The sequence below is a fragment of the Salmo salar genome, unplaced genomic scaffold (genome assembly GCF_905237065.1).
Source record: "Salmo salar unplaced genomic scaffold, Ssal_v3.1, whole genome shotgun sequence".
In the NCBI taxonomy this organism is placed as follows: domain Eukaryota; kingdom Metazoa; phylum Chordata; class Actinopteri; order Salmoniformes; family Salmonidae; genus Salmo; species Salmo salar.
In genome coordinates this window covers 306378-316927 of record NW_025548614.1, presented here as the reverse complement: position 1 = coordinate 316927, position 10550 = coordinate 306378, and the positions used below count along the sequence as shown (strand labels likewise).

At 47.0% G+C, this 10550-nt stretch overlaps 1 long non-coding RNA gene across 1 annotated transcript; it reads left to right on the top strand.

Annotated features, from left to right (window-relative positions):
- Nucleotides 1-6232: 6232 nt before the first annotated feature.
- LOC123733166 (uncharacterized) lies at nt 6233-10419 on the top strand. Its single transcript, XR_006763640.1, has 2 exons — nt 6233-7231; nt 7548-10419. It is a non-coding gene; the product is annotated as an uncharacterized lncRNA (long non-coding RNA).
- The last annotated feature ends 131 nt before the right edge of the window (nt 10420-10550 follow it).

Below are 10550 nucleotides of genomic sequence, written 5' to 3'. Positions count from 1 at the left end.
ACTGACTGCAGTAGTCTCTACAGACATGACGCAGTAGTCTCTACAGACATGACGCAGTAGTCTCTACAGACATCACGCAGTAGTCTCTACAGACATCACGCGGTAGTCTCTACAGACATGACGCGGTAGTCTCTACAGACATGACGCGTAGTCTCTACAGACATGACGCGGTAGTCTCTACAGACATGACGCGGTAGTCTCTACAGACATGACGCGGTAGTCTCTACAGACATGACGCGGTAGTCTCTACAGACATGACGCGGTAGTCTCTACAGACATGACGCGGTAGTCTCTATAGACATGATGCAGTAGTCTCTGTAAGACATGACGCAGTAGTCTTTGTAAGACATCATGCAGTAGTCTCTACAGACATGATGCGGTAGTCTCTACAGACATCATGCTGGCAGTAGTCTCTACAGACATGACGCAGTAGTCTTAAATGACGCGTAGTCTCTACAGACATGACGCGGTAGTCTGTACAGACATGACGCAGTAGTCTGTACAGACATGACGCGAGCTACAGACATGACGCAGTAGTCTCTACTGAAGGACTAAAAGCTGTTCTAGTGTGCCACTTCTTCCTGAGGTCCTGACCAACACAATAGCCCCAGTCAGGCAGTCTGAGACACCCTCTCTCTCTTTCTCTCCCCCATCTTTCTCCCCCTCTCTCTCTCTTTCTCTCCCCCTCTCTCTCTCTTTCTCTCCACCCTCTCTCTCTTTCTCTCCCCCCTCTCTCTCCCCTCTCTCTCTTTCTCTCCCCCTCTCTCTCTCTTTCTCTCCCCTCTCTCTCTCCCCCTCTCTCTCTTTCTCTCCCCTCTCTCTCCCCCCTCTCTCTCTTTCTCTCCCCTCTCTCTCTTTCTCTCCCCTCTGCTCTCTCTCCCCCTCTCTCTTTCTCTCCACCCTCTCTCTCTCTCTCTCCCCCTCTCTCTTTCTCTCCACCCTCTCTTTCTCTCCCCCTCTCTCTCTCTCTCTCTCACCCTCTCTCTCTCTCTCTCTCTCCACCCTCTCTCTCTCGCTTTCTCTCCCCCTCTCTCTCCCCCTCTCTCTCTTTCTCTCCCCCCTCTCTCATTGTGCTCTGTGAATTACCCAGATAAGACTTCTGCACTGTTGCCTGGGATTACATAAACCATGTTAATGTCCTCTGTCCCCACTCCTCAGTTCTGATGTAAATGTTTGTCTGGTGAACTGTACATTTTGACGTGACCGTTGGGAGAGCAGAGCAGAATGGAGTCAGTCTAGTGACTTGTAGTAGCCTTCATGTATAGATCATTTAGGTTTATTTATGGCCCCTTGTCACGTAATAGTTCAGATGAGGTTATTCCCTCGCTGTTCTGGCCAAAGCATGTCAGACCCTCACCATAAATCTCTACAGTCACAGCAGAATCTTCACAATCACAGTAGAATCTTCACAATCACTGTAGAATCTTCACAATCACAGTAGAATCTTCACAATCACAGTAGAATCTTCACAATCACAGTAGAATCTTCACAATCACTGTAGAATCTTCACAATCACAGTAGAATCTTCACAATCACTGTATAATCTTCACAATCACTGTAGAATCTTCACAATCACAGTAGAATCTTCACAATCACTGTAGAATCTTCACAATCACTGTAGAATCTTCACAATCACTGTAGAATCTTCACAATAGAATCTTCAGTCACAATAGAATCTTCAAACATTGTAGAATTTTCAAAATAGAATCTTCACAATCACAGTAGAATTTTCACAATAGAATCTTCACAATAAAATGTTCATAATCACAGTTGTAGCATGAATCAGCCCTCTTTCTTTTAGTAGAGCAGATAGTGAAATATATTCTGTGTTTAAATGAGGGTGAAGACAAGTCCAGCATGTCTGTCTGAGTTGGGGAGATTTCCCCTGAGTCACAGAGGAAAGCCATGCTGTTTCAGGGCTATGTTTACTACAGTGTTTAGCTATAGGTTACCCGACTATGTAGTCTGGTCCACTGGTACTGTTACCTTATATCCACTACCAGGATATCCACTGGTACTGTTACCTTATATCCACTACCAGGATATCCACTGGTACTGTTACCTTATATCCACTACCAGGATATTCCCTGTTCTACCTATCTCCCGGTATTTTTACATTTTACATTTAAGTCATTTAGCAGACGCTCTTATCCAGAGCGACTTACAAAATGGTGCATTCACCTTATGATGTCCAGTGGAACAACCACTTTACAATAGTGCATCTAAATCTTTTAAGGGGGGGGGTTAGAAGGATTACTTTATCCTATCCTAGGTATTCCTTAAAGAGGTGGGGTTTCAGGTGTCTCCGGAAGGTGGTGATTGACTCCGCTGTCCTGGCGTCGTGAGGGAGCTTGTTCCACCATTGGGGTGCCAGAGCAGCGAACAGTTTTGACTGGGCTGAGCGGGAACTGTGCTTCCTCAGAGGTAGGGGGGCCAGCAGGCCAGTGGTGGATGAACGCAGTGCCCTTGTTTGGGTGTAGGGCCTGATCAGAGCCTGAAGGTATGGAGGTGCCGTTCCCTTCACAGCTCCGTAGGCAATCACCATGGTCTTGTAGCGGATGCGAGCTTCAACTGGAAGCCAGTGGAGAGAGCGGAGGAGCGGGGTGACGTGAGAGAACTTGGGAAGGTTGAACACCAGACGGGCTGCGGCATTCTGGATGAGTTGTAGGGGTTTAATGGCACAGGCAGGGAGCCCAGCCAACAGCGAGTTGCAGTAATCCAGACGGGAGATGACAAGTGCCTGGATTAGGACCTGCGCCGCTTCCTGTGTGAGGCAGGGTCGTACTCTGCGAATGTTGTAGAGCATGAACCTACAGGATCGGGTCACCGCCTTGATGTTAGTGGAGAACGACAGGGTGTTGTCCAGGATCACGCCAACTTAGCACTCTGGGAGGAGGACACAAGGGAGTTGTCAACCGTGATGGCGAGATCATGGAACGGGCAGTCCTTCCCCGGGAGGAAGAGCAGCTCCGTCTTGCCGAGGTTCAGCTTGAGCTGGTGATCCGTCATCCACACTGATATGTCTGACAGACATGCAGAGATGCGATTCGCCGCATGGTTATCAGAAGGGGGAAAGGAGAAGATTAATTGTGTGTCGTCTGCATAGCAATGATAGGAGAGACCATGTGAGGATATGACAGAGCCAAGTGACTTGGTGTATAGCGAGAATAGGAGAGGGCCTAGAACAGAGCCCTGGGGGACACCAGTGGTGAGAGCGCATGGTGCGGAGACAGATTCTCGCCACGCCACCTGGTAGGAGCGACCTGTCAGGTAGGACGCAATCCAAGCGTGGGCCGCGCCGGAGATGCCCAACTCGGAGAGGGTGGAGAGGAGGATCTGATGGTTCACAGTATCAAAGGCAGCAGATAGGTCTAGAAGGATGAGAGCAGAGGAGAGAGAGTTAGCTTTAGCAGTGCGGAGAGCCTCCGTGACACAGAGAAGAGCAGTCTCAGTTGAATGCCCAGTCTTGAAACCTGACTGATTAGGATCAAGAAGGTCATTCTGAGAGAGATAGCAGGAGAGCTGGCCAAGGACGGCACGTTCAAGAGTTTTGGAGAGAAAAGAAAGAAGGGATACTGGTCTGTAGTTGTTGACATCGGAGGGATCGAGTGTAGGTTTTTTTTCAGAAGGGGTGCAACTCTCGCTCTCTTGAAGACGGAAGGGACGTAGCCAGCGGTCAAGGATGAGTTGATGAGCGAGGTGAGGAAGGGGGAGAAGGTCTCCAGAAATGGTCTGGAGAAGAGAGGAGGGGATAGGGTCAAGTGGGCAGGTTGTTGGGCGGCCGGCTGTCACAAGACGCGAGATTTCATCTGGAGAGAGAGGGGAGAAAGAGGTCAAAGCACAGGGTAGGGCAGTGTGAGCAGGACCAGCGGTGTCGTTTGACTTAGCAAACGAGGATCGGATATCGTCAACCTTCTTTTCAAAATGGTTGACGAAGTCATCCGCAGAGAGGGAGGAGGGGGTAGAGGAGGATTCAGGAGGGAGGAGAAGGTAGCAAAGAGCTTCCTAGGGTTAGAGGCAGATGCTTGGAATTTAGAGTGGTAGAAAGTGGCTTTAGCAGCAGAGACAGAAGAGGAGAATGTAGAGAGGAGTGAGTGAAAGGATGCCAGGTCCGCAGGGGAGGCGAGTTTTCCTCCATTTCCGCTCGGCTGCCCGGAGCCTTGTTCTGTGAGCTCGTAGTGAGTCGTCGAGCCACGGAGCAGGAGGGGAGGACCGAGCCGGCCTGGAGGATAGGGGACAGAGAAAATCAAAGGATGCAGAAAGGGAGGAGAGGAGGGTTGAGGAGGCAGAATCAGGAGATAGGTTGGAGAAGGTTTGAGCAGAGGGAAGAGATGATAGGATGGAAGAGGAGAGAGTAGCGGGAGAGAGAGAGCGAAGGTTGGGACGGCGCAATACCATCCGAGTAGGGGCAGAGTGAGAAGTGTTGGATGAGAGCAAGAGGGAAAAGGATACAAGGTAGTGGTCGGAGATTTGGAGGGGAGTTGCAATGAGATTAGTGGAAGAACAGCATCTAGTAAAGATGAGGTCAAGCGTATTGCCTGCCTTGTGAGTAGGGGGGGAAGGTGAGAGGGTGAGGTCAAAAGAGGAGAGGAGTGGAAAGAAGGAGGCAGAGAGGAATGAGTCAAAGGTAGACGTGGGGAGGTTAAAGTCACCCAGAACTGTGAGAGGTGAGCCATCCTCAGGAAAGGAACTTATCAAGGCGTCAAGCTCATTGATGAACTCTCCAAGGGAACCTGGAGGGCGATAAATGATAAGGATGTTAAGCTTGAAAGGGCTGGTAACTGTGACAGCATGGAATTCAAATGAGGAGATAGACAGATGGGTCAGGGGAGAAAGAGAGAATGTCCACTTGGGAGAGATGAGGATTCCAGTGCCACCACCCCGCTGGCTCGATGCTCTCGGGGTATGCGAGAACACGTGGGCAGACGAAGAGAGAGCAGTAGGAGTAGCAGTGTTATCTGTGGTAATCCATGTTTCCGTCAGCGCCAGGAAGTCTAGGGACTGGAGGGTAGCATAGGCTGAGATGAACTCAGCCTTGTTGGCTGCAGACCGGCAGTTCCAGAGGCTGCCGGAGACCTGGAACTCCACGTGGGTCGTGCGCGCTGGGACCACCAGGTTAGAGTGGCAGCGGCCACGCGGTGTGGAGCGTTTGTATGGCCTGTGCAGAGAGGAGAGAACAGGGATAGACAGACACATAGTTGACAAGCTACAGAAGTGTTGTTTCTTGTATTATTGTCTCCTGTGTCTTTAGAGAACTGTTTCACTTTGATATCCTTTTTCTTCTGTCCTGATTTTCTCTTTCTTTTCTTCTGTTAACTAGATATTCTTTGTTGTTCTTCGTTAGCTAGCTAGCTTCTTCCAAAAGAGTCCCTAGCAACTGCTTAGCAACTGGTAAACAATTCAGCTTGCTAAGATAACTACAATTTTATGAAAAATAGTTATTTTTCAAAAGCCTATCTTCTTTGTTTGTTGCTTGTCTTTTCTCCTATTCAGTCTTGCAGTTTTCTTTTGCTTTTTTCCGATGTACTTCACTCTAAAAACCATGTAAATTTCAATATTTGTAGGAGCTCATTTTTCAGCTGCTGCTGCTCAAATTGGAGTTTCGGAAAAAACTATATCCACTGGTACTGTTACCTTATATCCACTACCAGGATATCCACTGGTACTGTTACCTTATATCCACTCCAGGATATCCACTTCTTTACCTTATATCCACTACCAGGATATCCACTTACTGTTACCTTATATCCACTACCAGGATATCCACTGGTACTGTTACCTTATATCCACTACCAGGATATCCACTGGTTCTGTTACCTTATATCCACTACCAGGATATCCACTGTTCTTTACCTTATATCCACTACCAGGATATCCACTGGTACTGTTACCTTATATCCACTACCAGGATATCCACTGGTACTGTTACCTTATATCCACTACCAGGATATCCACTGGTACTGTTACCTTATATCCACTACCAGGATATCCACTGGTACTGTTACCTTATATCCACTACCAGGATATCCACTGGTACTGTTACCTTATATCCACTACCAGGATATCCACTGGTTCTGTTACCTTATATCCACTACCAGGATATTCACTGGTACTGTTACCTTATATCCACTACCAGGATATCCACTGGTACTGTTACCTATCCACTACCAGGATATCCACTGGTTCTGTTACCTTATTCCACTACCAGGATATCCACTTACTTTACCTTATATCCACTACCAGGATATCCACTGGTTCTGTACAGCTCACTATGTGTTGGCCTGCATGCAGTTGCTGTGGTTATGGGTACTGTATATATACATACTATCACCTGGCAGACAGAGGGGAAAACTGGGTTTTATATAAACCGTTGATTGTTGGATGTAAAATGGTGATCAATGACATTACAAATAAGGATAACTGGATAACTGTCACTACTTAACCAGACATGCAGAGTGAGCAGTAGAGAGCTGTCTGTCTGTCTGTCTGTCTGTCTGTCTGTCTGTCTGTCTGTCTGTCTGTCTGTCTGTCTGTCTGTCTGTCTGTCTGTCTGTCTGTCTGTCTGTCTGTCTGTCTGTCTGTCTGTCTGTCTGTCTGTCTGTCTGTCTGTCTGTCTGTCTACAAACACAGAAAGAACAAACTGTCCTTTTTAGCCAGAGAGAGAAAGAGAGAGAGACCCACCCCTTGCATAACTCTCTGTCTCTCTGTGGTGCTGTTTGCATGGTTGGACCCACCCCTTATAACCAGGCAATTCACCAAGCTGGTTCTGCTGAACAAGATGTTCTGGAAACAGAGAGAGGTTTGACTCTGGGCTCTCTGCTTTGTCAGTCTTCACTGTTAATATTCACCAAGATGTTCTGGAAACAGAGAGAGGTTTGACTCTAGGCTCTCTGCTTTGTCAGTCTTCACTGTTAATATTCACCAAGATGTTCTGGAAACAGAGAGAGGTTTGACTCTAGGCTCTCTGCTCCGTCTTTGTTGTTCTATGTTAACAGTTCAATGACACCGAAGACCGTTCATGTTGGAATGTCACACATCAACAACACACACGACTAGCCGGGCGTTGATTTCCTGGTGTGTGTGTGTGTGTGTTGTTTTTCCCAGGTGTCCCGGTGGTTGTGTCTGAGGTGGCACAGGAAGCAGCGGCCTTGGTGTTGGCAGGAGTGGCACAGGAAGCAGAGAAAGACAAGAAACAGAACTAAGAAGAGAGATCAAACCGAGGAGGCTGATGGTAAGACCCCCTCTCTCCCCCAGACAGAACAGACATTAAAAACATCAATCTATTCTCACAGATGGTGACATGCTACTTAGCAAATTCAATGTAAAACAACATTATGTGGATCTTTTCATTGAAGATGAATTATTTTTGAATTTCCCCCCATTTCAAGGACTTGATGATGTGTGTGTGTGTATATATTAGGGGGCATACAAGCTTAACGTCTATGAACAAGGAATCTAATTAACCTGGTTATTGAATAAATGTACTTATGTTACTCAATATACAAGCATATGTAACTAAAATAAACATTTTTGTTCTTGTCTTTCAGTGGCCAGGGAAACACAACCTCCTTGGATAAAACCTCAGTTTTTAACATTCCAGAGAAGATCTGTTAGACAGGATGCACGACCCAAAGACCGTGAAGTTAAAAAGGCTACTGGAAAACACACACACTCATCTGCCACGACGATGATAGACCAGTTCAATACATATTACTGTCCAGGGTGTGTCCAAAATGGCACCTAATTCCCTGATTTTTAGGGGATAGGGTGTAATTTCAGACGTAGCCTAAGTCTTGTCACCAAAGTGCCTTCTCATCCTAGAAATATAGATGGATCACCTTTTCTTCCTCTATTGGCAATAACTACCATGTAACCTGGAGCCACCTGGGCTTCCAACCGAACTCTCTGACTCCCAATTACCTGGAGCCACCTGGGCTTCCAGCTGAACTCTCTGACTCCTAATTACCTGGAGCCACCTGGGCTTCCAACCGAACTCTCTGACTCCCAATAACCTGGAGCCACCTGGGCTTCCAACCGAACTCTGACTCCCAATAACCTGGAGCCACCTGGGCTTCCAACCGAACTCTCTGACACCTAATAACCTGGAGCCACCTGGGCTTCCAGCTGAACTCTCTGACTCCTAATAACCTGGAACAACCTGGGCTTCCAACTGAACGTTTACTCCCAATAACCTGGAGCCACCTGGGCTTCCAGCTGAACTCTCTGACTCCTAATTACTTGGAGCCACCTGGGCTTCCAGCTGAACTCTCTGACTCCTAATTACTTGGAGCCACCTGGGCTTCCAGCTGAACTCTCTGACTCCTAATTACCTGGAGCCACCTGGGCTTCCAGCTGAACTCTCTGACTCCCAATAACCTGGAGCCACCTGGGCTTCCAGCCGAACTCTCTGACTCCCAATTACCTGGAGCCACCTGGGCTTCCACCTGAACGTTTACTCCCAATTACCTGGAGCCACCTGGGCTTCCAGCTGAACTCTCTGACTCCCAATTACCTGGAGCCACCTGGGCTTCCACCTGAACTCTCTGACTCCTAATTACCTGGAGCCACCTGGGATTCCAGCTGAACTCTCTGACTCCCAATTACCTGGAGCCACCTGGGCTTCCAACTGAACTCTCTGACTCCTAATTACCTGGAGCCACCTGGGCTTCCAGCTGAACTCTCTGACTCCTAATTACCTGGAGCCACCTGGGCTTCCAGCTGAACTCTCTGACTCACAATTACCTGGAGCCACCTGGGCTTCCAGCTGAACTCTCTGACTCTCTCTAACAGACGGCTGTGGTGAAGCCAAACGATGCTCTACATTAGCAACAACTGTGAAGTTGAGGTTCAGACGCAGTCAGACTACACTGTCACTTTAAGGTTGTCAATACGGAGTCGATGTTGTGTTGAACAGCTTCTCGGTGGGAGAATGTTCCATAATAAATTACTACTTGACTTTTTACTAGCTGCTCTGAAAGAGGAAGACGAGCCAAACAATCTAACAACTGATCTTCTGGACTAGACTGAACCCTGCTAATGTGGAAGTCATTCATGAATGAGTGATTACTTCAATGCGGTTATTTTAACAGGTAGATCTGTAATACTAAGCGGTTAACAGTAGACCTGGAGTGTACAGTGTAATGTTGAGAAGAGACTTTACACTGAGTGGACAAACATTAAAAACACCTTCCTAATATTGAGTTGAATCCCATTTTCCCCCTCAGAACAGCCTCAATTCATCAGGACATGGACTCTACCAGGTGTAGAAAGCGTTCCACAGGGATGCTGGTCCATGTTGACTCCAATGCTTCCCCACAGTTGTCAAGTTGGCCGGATGTCCTTTGGGTGGTGGAACATTCTTGATTCACACGGGAAACTGTGGAGATTGAAAAACCCAGCAGCGTTGCAGTTCTTGACACAAACCGGTGCGCCTGGCACCTACTACCATACCCCGTTCAAAAGGCACTTAAAACCACACACACACAATCCATGTCTCAACTGTCTAAAAGCTTAAAAATCCTCCTTTAACTCGTCTCCTCACTTTCATCTACACTGATTTGAAGTGGATTTAACAGGTGAAACATCAATAAGGGATCATAGCTTTCACCTGGATTCACCTGATCAGTCTGTCATGGAAAGAGAACAGGTGTTCTTAATGTTTTGTCAACTCAGTCTGTACTCTTCTTTCTCACCTTGTTTGTTTCAAAACGTCACTATATATAGAATCATGATGAGTCTGTCTGTTTGAGGACGAGTCCTGATCGATGCAGCAGGACATGATGTACCAAATCTAATGTCGTAGATGGTAAATGAACCATTCAGAGTGAAAAACGCTCAATGGTTAAAAAAAAAAAAAAGTTATTTAAACTTTGATTTCTACCTTTTTTTTTTGTTGTTATTTATCATAACATGGAGTTACAAGAGCTGTCAATTTGCAGGTTTCCACTTTTACCTGTCCTCTCTTCACCTGGGAATAATCTGTTACCTTCAGGCACACTACTGAGCCAACACATAGACACACTGCAGCTCTTCTACAACCACCTCTGGCTGAGATGCAAAACAATAAAGATTCTCCAATGGTCCTGGTATTAGATAGACAGCCACAGGAGTCTGGTTCATCCTGAACAACGACTTTGGAGACTCTTAATACCTAGCTGGCATTTCCCCAAGGGTTCAGTCTGTAAACCTCTCCCCTGAACTTAACAATGGCTCTGCATGCCATTGTAGAGAGACTGTGATTTTTTTTACTAGGTGTGTGACTGTGTATTGGGCAATAGGATTAAAGAGTTTATGTTATTTTATTTTCCAGACCCTGAAACAGTGGTCGCTGTTCTTCTGTAATATATTCACTCTGATAAGAGCTTTGTGTATTCTGCACTAACTGTCTGTACAGTCAAAATAAAGCCTTGTTTACTAATACCTAGACTGGGTTTGGTTTGGAGCTGGAGAGAGAGAGAGAGAGAGAGAGGGGAAGGGTTTAGAGAGAGAGAGAGAGAGAGAGAGGGAAGGGTTTGGAGAGAGAGAGAGAGAGAGAGGTGGAAGGGTTTAGA